Source organism: Lucilia sericata, unplaced genomic scaffold (assembly GCF_015586225.1).
Source record: "Lucilia sericata isolate MDLA Ls3-8-SP2 unplaced genomic scaffold, ASM1558622v1 Contig000216F_arrow, whole genome shotgun sequence".
In the NCBI taxonomy this organism is placed as follows: Eukaryota; Metazoa; Arthropoda; class Insecta; order Diptera; family Calliphoridae; genus Lucilia; species Lucilia sericata.
The window spans coordinates 419,257-434,361 of record NW_023994244.1 but is presented as its reverse complement, the minus strand read 5'-3'; positions in this window follow the sequence as shown (position 1 = coordinate 434,361).

Genomic DNA, 15,105 nt, shown 5'->3' with positions numbered 1-15,105 from the left:
TATCTCTATCTATCTATCTATCTATCTATCTATCTATCTATCTATCTATCTATCTATCTATCTATCTATCTATCTAATCTATCTATCTATCTATCTATCTATCTATCTATCTATCTATCTATCTATCTATCTATCTATCTATCTATCTATCTATCTATCTATCTATCTATCTATCTATCTATCTATCTATCTATCTATCTATCTATCTATCTATCTATCTATCTATCTATCTATCTATCTATCTATCTATCTATCTATCTATCTATCTATCTATCTATCTATCTATCTATCTATCTATCTATCTATCTATCTATCTATCTATCTATCCATCTATCTATCTATCTATCTATCTGTCTATCACAATTCTATCCAACTTCGTTTTAGTCAAACTCTAAACTTCCTCAATGTCAAAATCACAAATTCGTCATTAATTTCATTTAAATTATATTAAATTTTACAATTTCGTGGCGTTTTCACATTTTCGTACATAAATCATTGGTGGTTTAAACATCAAACCTAAAAAACGCAATTTAATTTGACAAAATATTAAAGTACTTATTTAATTACGTTTTTAAGTTTATAATTATGGTAAAAACGATTTCCTCTTAGTTGACGTTAGAAAAACAGAAGCCGTGTAAAAGTTTAAACGCGTTCCAACTTACAGCAATAGCAAACCATATTAAAGTACACCTCCCCACCTCCCCACCTTAAGACCTTTATTTGTTACAATGTAATAAAAAATATTTATATGTAAATATATTTAGATTTGCATAAAAAATAAAACAAATAAATGTAATGAAGAAAAACAGTAGCAAGAAATAGTTATAACCGTTTTTAATAATAAAATAATTCATTTAACTTAATATAAGTAATAAGTAAGCAACTACGAGGGTAGTGTGTGAAGTTAATATATTATCGATACTTTTGCTATTGAAATTTAAGTAAACCAATAATTTTCTTATAGACTTACACTTCAACCACCACCCACGTTTATATGCCAAGTACGGGTATGATATCAAATATTTTTCTATTAAATTCTCGATATTATACAAAAAGTATTTACGTACAATTCACATACAGTTGTCGTATTATTATTAACCCATACAAATGAATAAATATATTTTCTTTATGGGAATTACCTCATAAGTCTGGATATTAGTGTGTATATGTGTGTGTGTGTGTTGGCATTTAAATATTACGTATTACCAAATTATAATGCAAATGTGTACCAACCAACCAAATAAACTGGCAATTCAATTGACCAATTCAAATAATTGAAAACTATAAAATCACTAGGTACTCGAATATCATGAATTAAACATTTTTATTAATGAACAAAATAATTTTACTTGGTGAATAGAACATTAAAAGAATGAAATCGTTTGAAGAAAAGAATAAATGTCAGAAGTGATAATAATTCTCATCAGATTTGTTAGATTAAAGTTTATTCTGATTAAATGCTATGCAGATAATCGAGGGTATCGATCATTCTCTTTAGTTTTAAAACGTTAAGCTCCATAAGTATAGTTCTTTGTAATTGTTTGTAATGCTAAAATCAAGATGAGACCGTCTCAGACAATTGATGACCTTTCCCTTTATTATTGACTCATCAGATTTGAGAATCTTTCTTATGATCTCTCATGGTGATTCACTGTAATAAAGTGAGTTTTTCGGCTATTGGTCTTAAAGACTTCGTTTAATTAGCTTTGTTTCACATACAATTTTCCTTTCTGGCTAGTTTCTGAAGATTTCACGGAAAGGATCTATTACACTTGATCAAGATTCTTAAATCATATTTTGTTGGGTTATCAATTTTTCAAGGTAAATTGCAGCTCTTGATAATCTCCACAATTTTGACTTAACCTTGGGTTTCTGATTGGTTGAGGAATTTAAGAATCTTAAAATTTAGACTAGAGTCCGTGAAAGATACCGAATGCATAACATCTAGACTCTCTTTATAATATTGTTCCGATATTCTCCAGAAAAAACAAGTTGTGTGAGTTCTAGTCTATATAATAAAGTCGATTATAAAAAGACCGGAATATACTCGCGACTATACACTGGACTATATTGTCATTTATAGACTAAAAACTAGGCTAGTCTATAGCCTGCAGACTAGAGCGTAGGTTGAACACTAGTCTAGACTACAAATTAGATTATGGGCTAAACTCTATTTAGTCTCTATTATAGACTGAAATCTTTCATTTAAAATTGAGTAAATTCATAGACTTCCTTCTTACCGTCTTTGAAAAAGGAATGAAAATTGCTCAGACAAACCAAGGTAAGATCATTGCCACCTGATTAAATAAAATCTCTGTTGACAGAAGTGAAGATAATAGTAACAACTCATGGTACATTTTCTGGTCTCTGGATAAAGAACATCGGCGAGAAGTGATAAAAAAATCGATCTTCTTATATATTAAGATTGGATGATCATTGAAGTTAAAGTCTTTGATCAGACAAACCAGGGTGAGATCATTGAAAGAAGTGAAGACAAAAAAAGAGTTTCATGTGAAAATAAAGATCAACACTTATTAACCTGTTGAAGATCGTTTTGATCGCCTGTAGATAAACTCTTTTTGATTGGGAGTTTGTTGAGCAGGATAAGGTTTAAGATTAAAGTAGAAAACAAAAATGAAAAGTGATTCTTCTGCTCATGGACTGGAAGATCATTGATATTGTAATTTTAAAATCATTTTGATTTCGATCTCATTTCGATCTTCACATTGGAGATCGTTGAAATGATGACGAAATAGAAGTTCGGTGGATAGAAGTTCTCCGTTAGCATTTTAGTTTATAGTTCAGAATTTGTTAAATGAAAAATGTCGATCAGAGCCAAACGGATGATGAATAATTAATGCATGATCGCAGCAATTGAAAAATGTCGATCATTTTATTTAAATTTGAAATTAAGAGGGAGGCAACTAAGCCTTACATGCTACACAGTAAATTATTTTCAGAATATTTTTTCTTCTTATTTAATGATCGTTAGATCGATGATCAAGAATAGATGCAAAATTTGTTGTGCTTAATTTTATTTTTTAATAAAATCCCTTTAAGACTCTGCTTAATAAAGGGTAATAAAAAAAACTTTTGGTATCACAAATAAATTAACAAAATAAAAATATTCTATTGTTGCTATGACAACAGGCGGTATCGTTTTTTTACTGCTACTTCTTAACTCTTTTTTTGTTCTATTGATTTTGTCTTTTAAATCAAACGATCGATACAAACGATCGGTTTGATTTAATGGTTGAATAAATGAATTTATATTATATATAAAGAAAAAAATAAAAATAATAAAATAAATATAAATAAAGAAATTAGATACTTAAGAAAGCATTAACGAAGCGTTTAATTAGAGGCATGAAAGTATTTAAAACCAAAAACAAAACGAAATACGTGATGACCCTCATAGTGTGAGCGATAAGACCCCGACTCAGAGGACAGACGATGAGTATACAATAAATGTGTGGGGGTGTATCAGTATAGACTCTCCACAGGTAGCGAAGCAACTAAACTGCTAGGTATAGCTCATAGATAGCCAAGGAATAGTCAATGGACTGTTAGTCTTTCAATTGGCCATGTTGTTTTTATTATTTTTTCTAATGGTCTGTGTTAGTGACTTGATGAGTGAGTGACTGAGTGGCTGTCGTTAGATATTTGTTTGTACGAGTATGTCGCCATATCCGCTAATTATTAATTATTGTTAATAATAATATTATTATTGTTGTTTTAACTAATACACTCTCTTCTATTTAATAGCTCAATGTCTATGACTACAATGTATTAAAGCGTTTTCCTTTTACAAACATTTGCTTTATACACTAAATGACTGGGGAATTCCGAAATATTTTTGTCTTGAAAATAGAAAAACTATTTTAAATTAATATAAATAAGTACCTACTTGCATTCATATCAACTTATACCAAGTGAAATTCTCTTTATTTGTATAAAAAGGCGGGTGCGAACATTTTGCAGAAATGTTTCATTTGTTCGTTTGTCAATTATAATTCAAATGTACATTCGAGTGAATACTCATTCAACGTATCACCAGATAGACAGTCATTTCGTCCATCTGTCTGTCTGTCACTGGTATTATGAAAGAAGTCATAAATGTGTTTTGAATTAAGAAATAAAAAAAGTGCATTTGCAGTTTTTGGTTTCTATTTTTTATTTCTACACACCTTTTCACTATTTAGAAAGAAAGAGAAAAGAAATAAAATACTTTGTTCCAATTTTAAATACAATTTTTTTTTAATGTGTGTCTTTTAAAAGCGGAAATTTACAAATTAGTATTTGTGTACATCCTCTTCTTATATTACGTTTCTCGTTTTATTTTTTTTTTTTTTCCAAAAATATTTCATCCAAAAATTTTTCGTTTGACCTCGAAATTTCTTTTTGTGTTTATACAAAAATTGCTAGAAAAATAAATAAATTTATTTAATATGCGTTTGAAAATATTAACACACACCCAAAAGAATTGTTTAAAACAATATAAATATATATTGCAAAATTATTCCAAAAATGTTCTGTGTTTGGAATTTTAAAATATCTATTGCTAATTTGGTTAACGAATGAGGCCAAAACACAATTATTATTTTTCTGAGTACATTGTGAATGAAATTAATGGAAGAGGAAAAATATGGTTGTTAACACTAGTTGAACCGAGCAAGGCCTTTACTTTTCAAGAAATATGTAAGGTTCTCACACAAACATTCAATTTAGAATAGAACAGAGACTAGACTATAGATCATACTATTGACTAGACTATAGACTAGACTATAGACTAGACTATAGACTAGACTATAGACTAGACTATAGACTAGACTATAGACTAGACTATAGACTAGACTATAGACTAGACTATAGACTAGACTATAGACTAGACTATAGACTAGACTATAGACTAGACTATAGACTAGACTATAGACTAGACTATAGACTAGACTATAGACTAGACTATAGACTAGACTATAGACTAGACTATAGACTAGACTATAGACTAGACTATAGACTAGACTATAGACTAGACTATAGACTAGACTATAGACTAGACTATAGACTAGACTATAGACTAGACTATAGACTAGACTATAGACTAGACTATAGACTAGACTATAGACTAGACTATAGACTAGACTATAGACTAGACTATAGACTAGACTATAGACTAGACTATAGACTAGACTATAGACTAGACTATAGACTAGACTATAGACTAGACTATAGACTAGACTATAGACTAGACTATAGACTAGACTATAGACTAGACTATAGACTAGACTATAGACTAGACTATAGACTAGACTATAGACTAGACTATAGACTAGACTATAGACTAGACTATAGACTAGACTATAGACTAGACTATAGACTAGACTATAGACTAGACTATAGACTAGACTATAGACTAGACTATAGACTAGACTATAGACTAGACTATAGACTAGACTATAGACTAGACTATAGACTAGACTATAGACTAGACTATAGACTAGACTATAGACTAGACTATAGACTAGACTATAGACTAGACTATAGACTAGACTATAGACTAGACTATAGACTAGACTATAGACTAGACTATAGACTAGACTATAGACTAGACTATAGACTAGACTATAGACTAGACTATAGACTAGACTATAGACTATAGACTAGACTATAACTAGACTATAGACTAGACTATAGACTAGACTATAGACTAGACTATAACTAGACTATAGACTAGACATAGACGAACTATAGACTAGACTATAGACTAGACTATAGACTAGACTATAGACTAGACTATAGACTAGACTATAGACTAGACTATAGACTAGACTATAGACTAGACTAACTAGACTGACTATAGACTAGACTAATAGACTAGACTATAGACTAGACATAGACTAGACTATAGACTAGACTATAGACTAGACTATAGACTAGACTATAGACTAGACTATAGACTAGACTATAGACTAGACTATAGACTAGACTATAGACTAGACCTATAGACTAGACTATAGACTAGACTATAGACTAGACTATAGACTAGACTATAGACTAGACTATAGACTAGACTATAGACTAGACATAGACTAGACTATAGACTAGACTATAGACTAGCACTATAGACTAGACTATAGACTAGACTATAGACTAGACTAGAGACTAGACTATAGACGAGACTATAGACTAGACTATAGACTAGACTATAGACTAGACTATAGACTTAGACTATAGACTAGACTATAGACTAGACTATAGACTAGACTATAGACTAGACTATAGACTAGACTATAGACTAGACTATAGACTAGACTATAGACTAGACTAGACTAGACTATAGACTAGACTATAGACTAGACTATAGACTAGACTATAGACTAGACTATAGACTAGACTATAGACTAGACTATAGACTAGACTATAGACTAGACTATAGACTAGACTATAGACTAGACTATAGACTAGACTATAGACTAGACTATAGACTAGACTATAGACTAGACTATAGACTAGACTATAGACTAGACTATAGACTAGACTATAGACTAGACTATAGACTAGACTATAGACTAGACTATAGACTAGACTATAGACTAGACTATAGACTAGACTATAGACTAGACTATAGACTAGACTATAGACTAGACTATAGACTAGACTATAGACTAGACTATAGACTAGACTATAGACTAGACTATAGACTAGACTATAGACTAGACTATAGACTAGACTATAGACTAGACTAGACTAGACTAGACTATAGACTATAGACTAGACTATAGACTAGACTATAGACTATAGACTAGACTATAGACTATAGACTAGACTATAGACTATAGACTAGACTATAGACCAGACTATATACTATAGACTAGACTACAGACTAGACGATAAACTAGAATAGAATTTTGGCAAAAACGAGATGATAAACTTATTGTTTTCCCTCTGGGGGAAAGTAAAAATTATAACAGATTTCTCTACTAATAAAGTTTCTGTGTTTTTTATCACAAAATAATCTTAATAGAGCTTGTTGCATCTTTTTAGTTATATACAAAAGATAGTGATTTTGAAAACAACATCACTGTATTCTGTGGATGTTAAATGGAATATATTGAAGACACATTATAGCAATGATTTCAACCTTTTTAGTACATTTTAGTAAAACCATCAACCAAAAAGTACTGTATAATAAGAAAACTTTAGTACATTGAAATTACAAATGAAAATTAAATAGAGGAAAATGTTTGAATAATTTAACACATTTTTTAGAAACAACTGAAAAAATTAACGATTTGTAGGGAATTAAAAAGTAGTAATATGTATAAAAACTAAAAATTGGCAAAATAACATTTAAATAAGAAAATGTTCTAAATAATCATTAATAAAATGTCTGCTGTTTAGAATATTGAAAACCCTTAAAACTAACATTAAAGGCAATGTGACAACTTAATTTCCATTCTCTGCACATTTTCTGCGTTTAAAGTCGATCGCGAATTAACAACTTAACAAGTTCTTTGTTTATTTTTTAAATTGTAAATTATTCTTTTTATACTCAAATTCCGAGTATTTGCCTTTCATTTAAACGCGAGCAGAAAAAAACAACTTAAAAACCAAAAAGTTACAATACAAGTTGTTGTGACTTAAATACGCGAAACAAAAAGTTTTGTCACTGTTTCGTTACTCATGAGGGCTGTTTTGTTTTAATAAAAAAGGATGAAAAACTGTAGGCACAATAATGTATCTATTGCTAAGAGAACTTTGTTAGATTTTTAAATCTCAAACATTAAGAAAGATAACGCTCAATTACCTTCTAGTTAGAAACAGTTTGCATACAAGAATATTTTGCTTGGAAAAGTCATTTTACTTTCACTCACCTGTTTTGTTGTGAAGTGGAAGTGAAGTCATCATTATTGTCTTTTGTTTGTTTCACAGCCATTGTTTCCGTTTTCTTGTTTTATTTGTGGGAAGCCATTAAATGCAATTATTTCGAAGCCCTCTTTTCACAACGTCTTTCTTTCTGCAAAAAAAATACAATTTATTTACATTTTAAATTGCTTTTGTTTGTCACAAAGAAAGTAAAACAAATAGAAAATAGAAAAAAATCCTTTTGTAAAATAAATAAATTAAAAGTATGAGTTTCAAGGGAGGTTGGGAATAAAAAAATCTTTAAAAAAGGTGTTAAAATATAAGATTTTTAATAAATAGCATTTATGCGATAACTGATAAGTAGAATGAAAATCTTAGAAAGATATTTTGTAGGATAACCGCTTTTCAAGCTTAAGAAAGCTTCTAGAACGAAAACAATGGAAATCTGCGATCGCTTAAATCTCTCCCCAAAAATCGACTTTAGTTATCCATCTTATTATATCAGTCCAATTTTTCATCAGAAGACTACTTTTGTGTTAAAAAAAAAAAACTAAATACTGATTATTTTGGAAACTAATGATTCTAAAGCCAAAAGAATACTAATATGTGATCGCGCCAAAAGCCGAACTTCGCTCTACCGAGAAAACAATTGAAATCTGTTTTAAAATAATGAAAATAATCAATATGTGATCAGTACAATTTTCCACTAAAATCGTTTTTTTCTGTGAAAACTAGAAATCCTAGAGTAAAAACAATTAAAATCTGTGATCACATTCAGTAGAGCTTTATTGATGAAATTCTGTGATGAAACCAAACAAACGATCTTTTGAATGAAAACATTTTTCTTGAAATAAATGACAGTTTTGCAATTCTCAAGCCTCGAGGTCGCTCGAATTATTGTGTCTATTGCATTCACTCCCTGTTCCAACTTAGACGATTATCTTGAATTGATTTGGGCTTCAAGATACAAGTGCATTCGTGAGGAATGAAACAAATGTAGTTGATTTCACCTTTGTTTCATTCCTCACGAATGCACTTGTGTCTTGATCTTCAAACACGATCAATAACTTTAAGACTATTCGAAACACTCTGGACCTGTCTTTTACACAATAGGTTCAACTTAGACAATAGTCTCTCGAGAAAAGAGCAAAGACTGAGAAATATATGTAAACTTTTGTCGAGATTTGGTACTGTCGGTACCATACCTCGACATAAGAACTCAGACTAAGATATCAGTGTGCAAGCCTTTTTCTTGGCCTGACATGTTGGACTATTTCACGGTGGTCTTTTTCAACAACTGGGTGAGCTTTGTGACGACTCACCACCACCCAATTGTGTGTGTTACACGCAGGTGGCAATTTACGTATATGGATGCCGGTCCAATATACGCGCACTTTGCTCAAGTACTTGAACTATCTAATCTCTGACCATTGCTGCCCCGTTGTTTAACTTCCGATATGTATCACTTCCGTTTACAACCACGAGATGGCCCCTGTTGAGTAGACAACATCACCTAGAGACGTAACCGGTAGACCGAAGTATGAATACATCAAATAAGCCGAGATTTTGTTCTTACTTTCAGTTTACTCTGAACATATCTGGACAAGGAAGGAAAATTCAATGGTATCATTTGCCTTTGAATTGATACCTTTCATTCAATCCAGCACACTTCTCATTCATCCGACACACTCATAAGAGAAAAACGGGTAGGTCAGGCCCGCATACCCCACATTTATCCCGTACCATATACAATTAACAATTAACACCAACTCATTTCCAACGCTTAGTCCCACAGTCACTCCTCTGTGGGGTATCTGCTGTTCTCGACAACAGCACCGAACTTATCCCGAAATATTGACTTTACCTCACATCAGTCTTTTAACCGCCACATACTCTTCCCGAGAATTTGGGTTTAAACCACAGCCACTACGTGGATCCCGAAGGAACCTCAACCAACTGACCAGCCAGCTTATGTGGTTCTCTGGTTAGACCCCATGTCAAATCATACTAAGTACTAGCCGAGGAGTAAAGTGACATCACCAGTTTATAGTCCCGGCAGACTAGAAGTATTGGTAACACCTCTTTTCCCCCGGATTGCAATACACCAAGATGCGGATCTATCATCAAGAAAACATGCCCGGGGGCATTAGGAAAGAATGAAATTATGTGATCAAACCAAAAAAAAGATCATTTGTTCCATTTGTCCATTCTCTTCCTGTTCCAACCTAGATCAAACTCTATCGATCACAAGGGCATTCGAAGGAATTAAATTGCTAAAATATGCGCAATTAATAAGGTATGGAACATGATCGATAAAAACCTGATCACAACTGGTTTTAGAATATTTAAAGTATTCTTTCACGGTCTAGACTAGATAACTTAGTACAAGCCTCTTTAATGATCTGATCTCAAGTATGCGATAAAATATCGGCAAAATTAGTGAGAGATCATTTTAAAGATCTATAAGCGACCTCCAAGTGTTCTCATTAAATAACGAGCTCCCAAGCAAACTAACAGCGATCGATAAAATTTTTTAGCAAAAATAGAATCCAAATTCTATAACGAAAAGAATTAAAATCAACGATCACCAAAATTTGTGATCAAATAAAGCGATTTTGTATGAAAAAATTAAATCCTGAGATAAAAATCTTAATAGCGATAAATTTTTATATATTTAAAATACACTAAAATTATAAGCTCTAGATTCAATGGAACCAATCATTAAAAATGTCTTTGTTTCACGATTAACCCCTTTGAATTGCAATCACAACTTCTGATTTCATTTCAAATCATGTGCATCTGATGTTTTGTGGTTTCGAGTTAAGTACAAATCAATTTTCAACACTTTTAATGTGTGAGGACAAACAGTGTTACAGCTTGAGTACGCTGTCATTGAGATGCTGTTGACAGGACAAAATTGAAATGTCCAATTGTATCCAACTGTGAAAATAAGGTGGATAATTTTTACAAAATAATTTGAAATCCAAAAAAGGAAAAATACAAAGTATAGAGTTAAGTATTTGAATGACTAAAATGTTGTATGTTGTTAGAAGTGGCTGGATGTACTGTTGCTATTGGCCTAAAGCGAATAGAAAATCAGATAATGTAAAATCGTTTAAGTTGTTATTTTGCTACACAAATGTATAAATTTGTTAGTTGTTACTACATATGGCAAGAATTTTACAAATTGTAAATTTCGATTTGTCATACTTTCCAGCCATTACACCTTCTTTCCACTCCCTGTGAGATCTATTCGCGATTTTATCAGTTAAACAAAAGTTCCTTTTTGAAAATTTTGTACTTGACATAAGACAAATATATTTGTGGCTGTGGTTTTCCACAATTTGTTATACTTCCTTGACGTTGTCTTCAGTTAAATTTAATTGCTAGTACTTTACTACAACAACGACAAAGAGTTTTGAAAAATTTCAAACAATTTATCATGTCATGAGAGAAACAAAAGCCTAGAATATCATGCTAATGTTTAGCGTTTAACAAGATTTTCTAACTTGTATTTAAATTTTGCTCTTGAGGGAGTTTGCCTACCGTTTCCTAAACTCTTGTTGCTGCTTTAACATATAATTTTCAGTGGCAACATGTTTTTGTTTGTATGAATTTAAATTTCTTGTGTAATAATGTAAAGAATCGTCTCAGTAGTAGTATTTACACCGTTAATCGTTGACCATTTATCATATTTAATGAAAAATTTTCCTACCCCACGCTCAAACAACATATTCATATCGCTGATGTTGCGGTTGTCATCATTAAAAGGGGTGTTTTTTTTTTTTGTGTCGGATTTCTTTTTTGCAAAATGCAATTTTTACGCCGCTCAATGTCACGTGACGCACGTGCGTAATTAAATTGATGCATTTCCATAATTCTGGTTCATATTGTGCTACAAAATGTTGCCAATAATAATGTGGCATCTGTGGGGATTTAAAATGGAAAATATATTTTTTTATTTATTTTGCATTCATTGCATTTATCTTGAAGTGTCATTAATCATGGCATTAAATGAGGTTTTGAATCAAAGAAATTCAGTCTATTTTGGCTTGCTTCACTTATTTTTTGTTTAAATAATGGTAAAATTCAGTTCTAGTTCAGTTCTAGTTCAGTTCTAGTTCAGTTCTAGTTCAGTTCTAGTTCAGTTCTAGTTCAGTTCTAGTTCAGTTCTAGTTCAGTTCTAGTTCAGTTCTAGTTCAGTTCTAGTTCAGTTCTAGTTCAGTTCTAGTTCAGTTCTAGTTCAGTTCTAGTTCAGTTCTAGTTCAGTTCTAGTTCAGTTCTAGTTCAATTCTAGTTCAGTTCTAGTTCAGTTCTAGTTCAATTCTAGTTCAGTTCTAGTTCATTTCTAGTTCAGTTCTAGTTCAGTTCTAGTTCAGTTCTAGTTCTAGTTCAGTTCTAGTTCAGTTCTAGTTCAGTTCTAGTTCAGTTCTAGTTCAGTTCTAGTTCAGTTCTAGTTCAGTTCTAGTTCAGTTCTAGTTCAGTTCTAGTTCAGTTCTAGTTCAGTTCTAGTTCAGTTCTAGTTCAGTTCTAGTTCAGTTCTAGTTCAGTTCTAGTTCAGTTCTAGTTCAGTTCTAGTTCAGTTCTAGTTCAGTTCTAGTTCAGTTCTAGTTCAGTTCTAGTTCAGTTCTAGTTCAGTTCTAGTTCAGTTCTAGTTCTAGTTCAGTTCTAGTTCAGTTCTAGTTCAGTTCTAGTTCAGTTCTAGTTCAGTTCTAGTTCAGTTCTAGTTCAGTTCTAGTTCAGTTCTAGTTCAGTTCTAGTTCAGTTCTAGTTCAGTTCTAGTTCAGTTCTAGTTCAGTTCTAGTTCAGTTCTAGTTCAGTTCTAGTTCAGTTCTAGTTCAGTTCTAGTTCAGTTCTAGTTCAGTTCTAGTTCAGTTCTAGTTCAGTTCTAGTTCAGTTCTAGTTCAGTTCTAGTTCAGTTCTAGTTCAGTTCTAGTTCAGTTCTAGTTCAGTTCTAGTTCAGTTCTAGTTCAGTTCTAGTTCAGTTCTAGTTCAGTTCTAGTTCAGTTCTAGTTCAGTTCTAGTTCAGTTCTAGTTCAGTTCTAGTTCAGTTCTAGTTCAGTTCTAGTTCAGTTCTAGTTCAGTTCTAGTTCAGTTCTAGTTCAGTTCTAGTTCAGTTCTAGTTCAGTTCTAGTTCAGTTCTAGTTCAGTTCTAGTTCAGTTCTAGTTCAGTTCTAGTTCAGTTCTAGTTCAGTTCTAGTTCAGTTCTAGTTCAGTTCTAGTTCAGTTCTAGTTCAGTTCTAGTTCAGTTCTAGTTCAGTTCTAGTTCAGTTCTAGTTCAGTTCTAGTTCAGTTCTAGTTCAGTTCTAGTTCAGTTCTAGTTCAGTTCTAGTTCAGTTCTAGTTCAGTTCTAGTCTAGTTCAGTTCTTGTCCAGCACAGTTGTCTTTTTCAATTCTAGTTTAATTTCAGTTATAATCTTGAAGACAGACGATGACTTCGATTTAAATCAATTTTCTCAGTAAAACATACTGACTTTATCTCCACCTAAGATTTTTTCGTAAATCTCAGTAAGTCCTTTAAATGTTGGTCATTTTTATTTTATAAATCGTTTCATTGATATTTGTTATTTTGTCTAATGTTTGTTAATGACAGTGTATGAAACATCATGTCACATTAAACTCACACAAACATACACACCAAATCAATGTGAACATGAAAAGGATATAGACTGAAGGACAAAGGATATAGATAATAAAAAAAAACAAATAGAAATGAATGTCAGTCGGTAATAAAAATAAATGTGTTTGAGAACGTTTTACTATAAAGGGAATCTTTTTGTATTTGTTGTCTTTCTGTCATTTGTAAAGGATTACAAGCAACAACAACAGGAGTAGCAATAATAATAGAAAAATTAAAGGACTAAATGAAAGAAATCTAAACGTAATAAAACAAAAATAGTTTGACATCATAAATGGGTCATTTGAAAAAAAAAAAACCATAGCTTTGTTTTCCTTTTACCTTTCCATCAACAAGAAAAAGGGGATGTACTGAGTTAATAAAACTATTTCCACGTTATTAGAGCTTTTACAATATTGACTAGAGGTTAAGTTTAAGTACAACGTGAAGGTTAAATCATTTCCACATGTAAAAAGAAAAAAAGACCCCAAACCAGAAATTACATACATATATTCGCCTTAAGCAGGAATAGGCAGAAAATAAGTGGTCAGTTCTAGTTTAGTTCTAGTTTAGTTCTAGTTCAGTTCTAGTTCAGTTCTAGTTCAGTTCTAGTTCAGTTCTAGTTCAGTTCTAGTTCAGTTCTAGTTCAGTTCTAGTTCAGTTCTAGTTCAGTTCTAGTTCAGTTCTAGTTCAGTTCTAGTTCAGTTCTAGTTCAGTTCTAGTTCAGTTAAATATTAGTTTTAGTTTTTTCTAATTTAGTTCTCATCATTAAAAATACAATTTAAATTTATTAAATAATTATTGATTTTTTAAACTTTAAAATTGATCAATATTTATAAATAAGAACTCATATCATTTTACATAACCTCTTCTACCACCCCACTCCCTCAAAAAGAAGCACTCTTGATTACACCATATTAAACCTGCCATACACACACTCTCCATATCTGAACTACTGTTATTTATTCTTACAGCTCTACATAAATTTTACTAATGAGAAAATAAATATGAAATCCTTAATTTAAAATATTAAGAGAGGGAGTTGAAAGTAAGAATAGTCCTTGAAGATTAATTAATCGTCTGCCTCATGTAAATATCTATGGTCATCATACGGAATCGCACTTACACACGCAGCCACAGAGATAATGGATGCGGGAATTTTTTTTTGTTTGGTAACATTTATGTGGGGTTAGTTATTTAACTCATTAGATTAGGTAGAGGTGGTATCAGTTCTGGCTGCTGCTACACTTATTAGCTCACTCAAATGGAAAAATGGATACTAAACGCACACACACACACACATACAATAATGTTTAACCCATGTCGCCTTATCTCACAGATTTAACAAAAATAATTAATGACCTCGTTTTTGCCACTGTGTTTGGCCGTTGGCTCATGTAGATACATACATATAGACAAACGCATAACCCCATAGTGCTTACACACAAACATTTAAATAGTCGTTAGTTGCCAAACTCTTTTAAAATGTGTGTGGGTGTTTTGGATGTGTAACGAAAATGTTCATTAAATCCATACTGTAGACTCTCTGTATTGTTGCTATAAATATATGAGTATGTAAGTAAATGTATGCTGGATTTAAAAAACCATTAAAAATCGTTTAC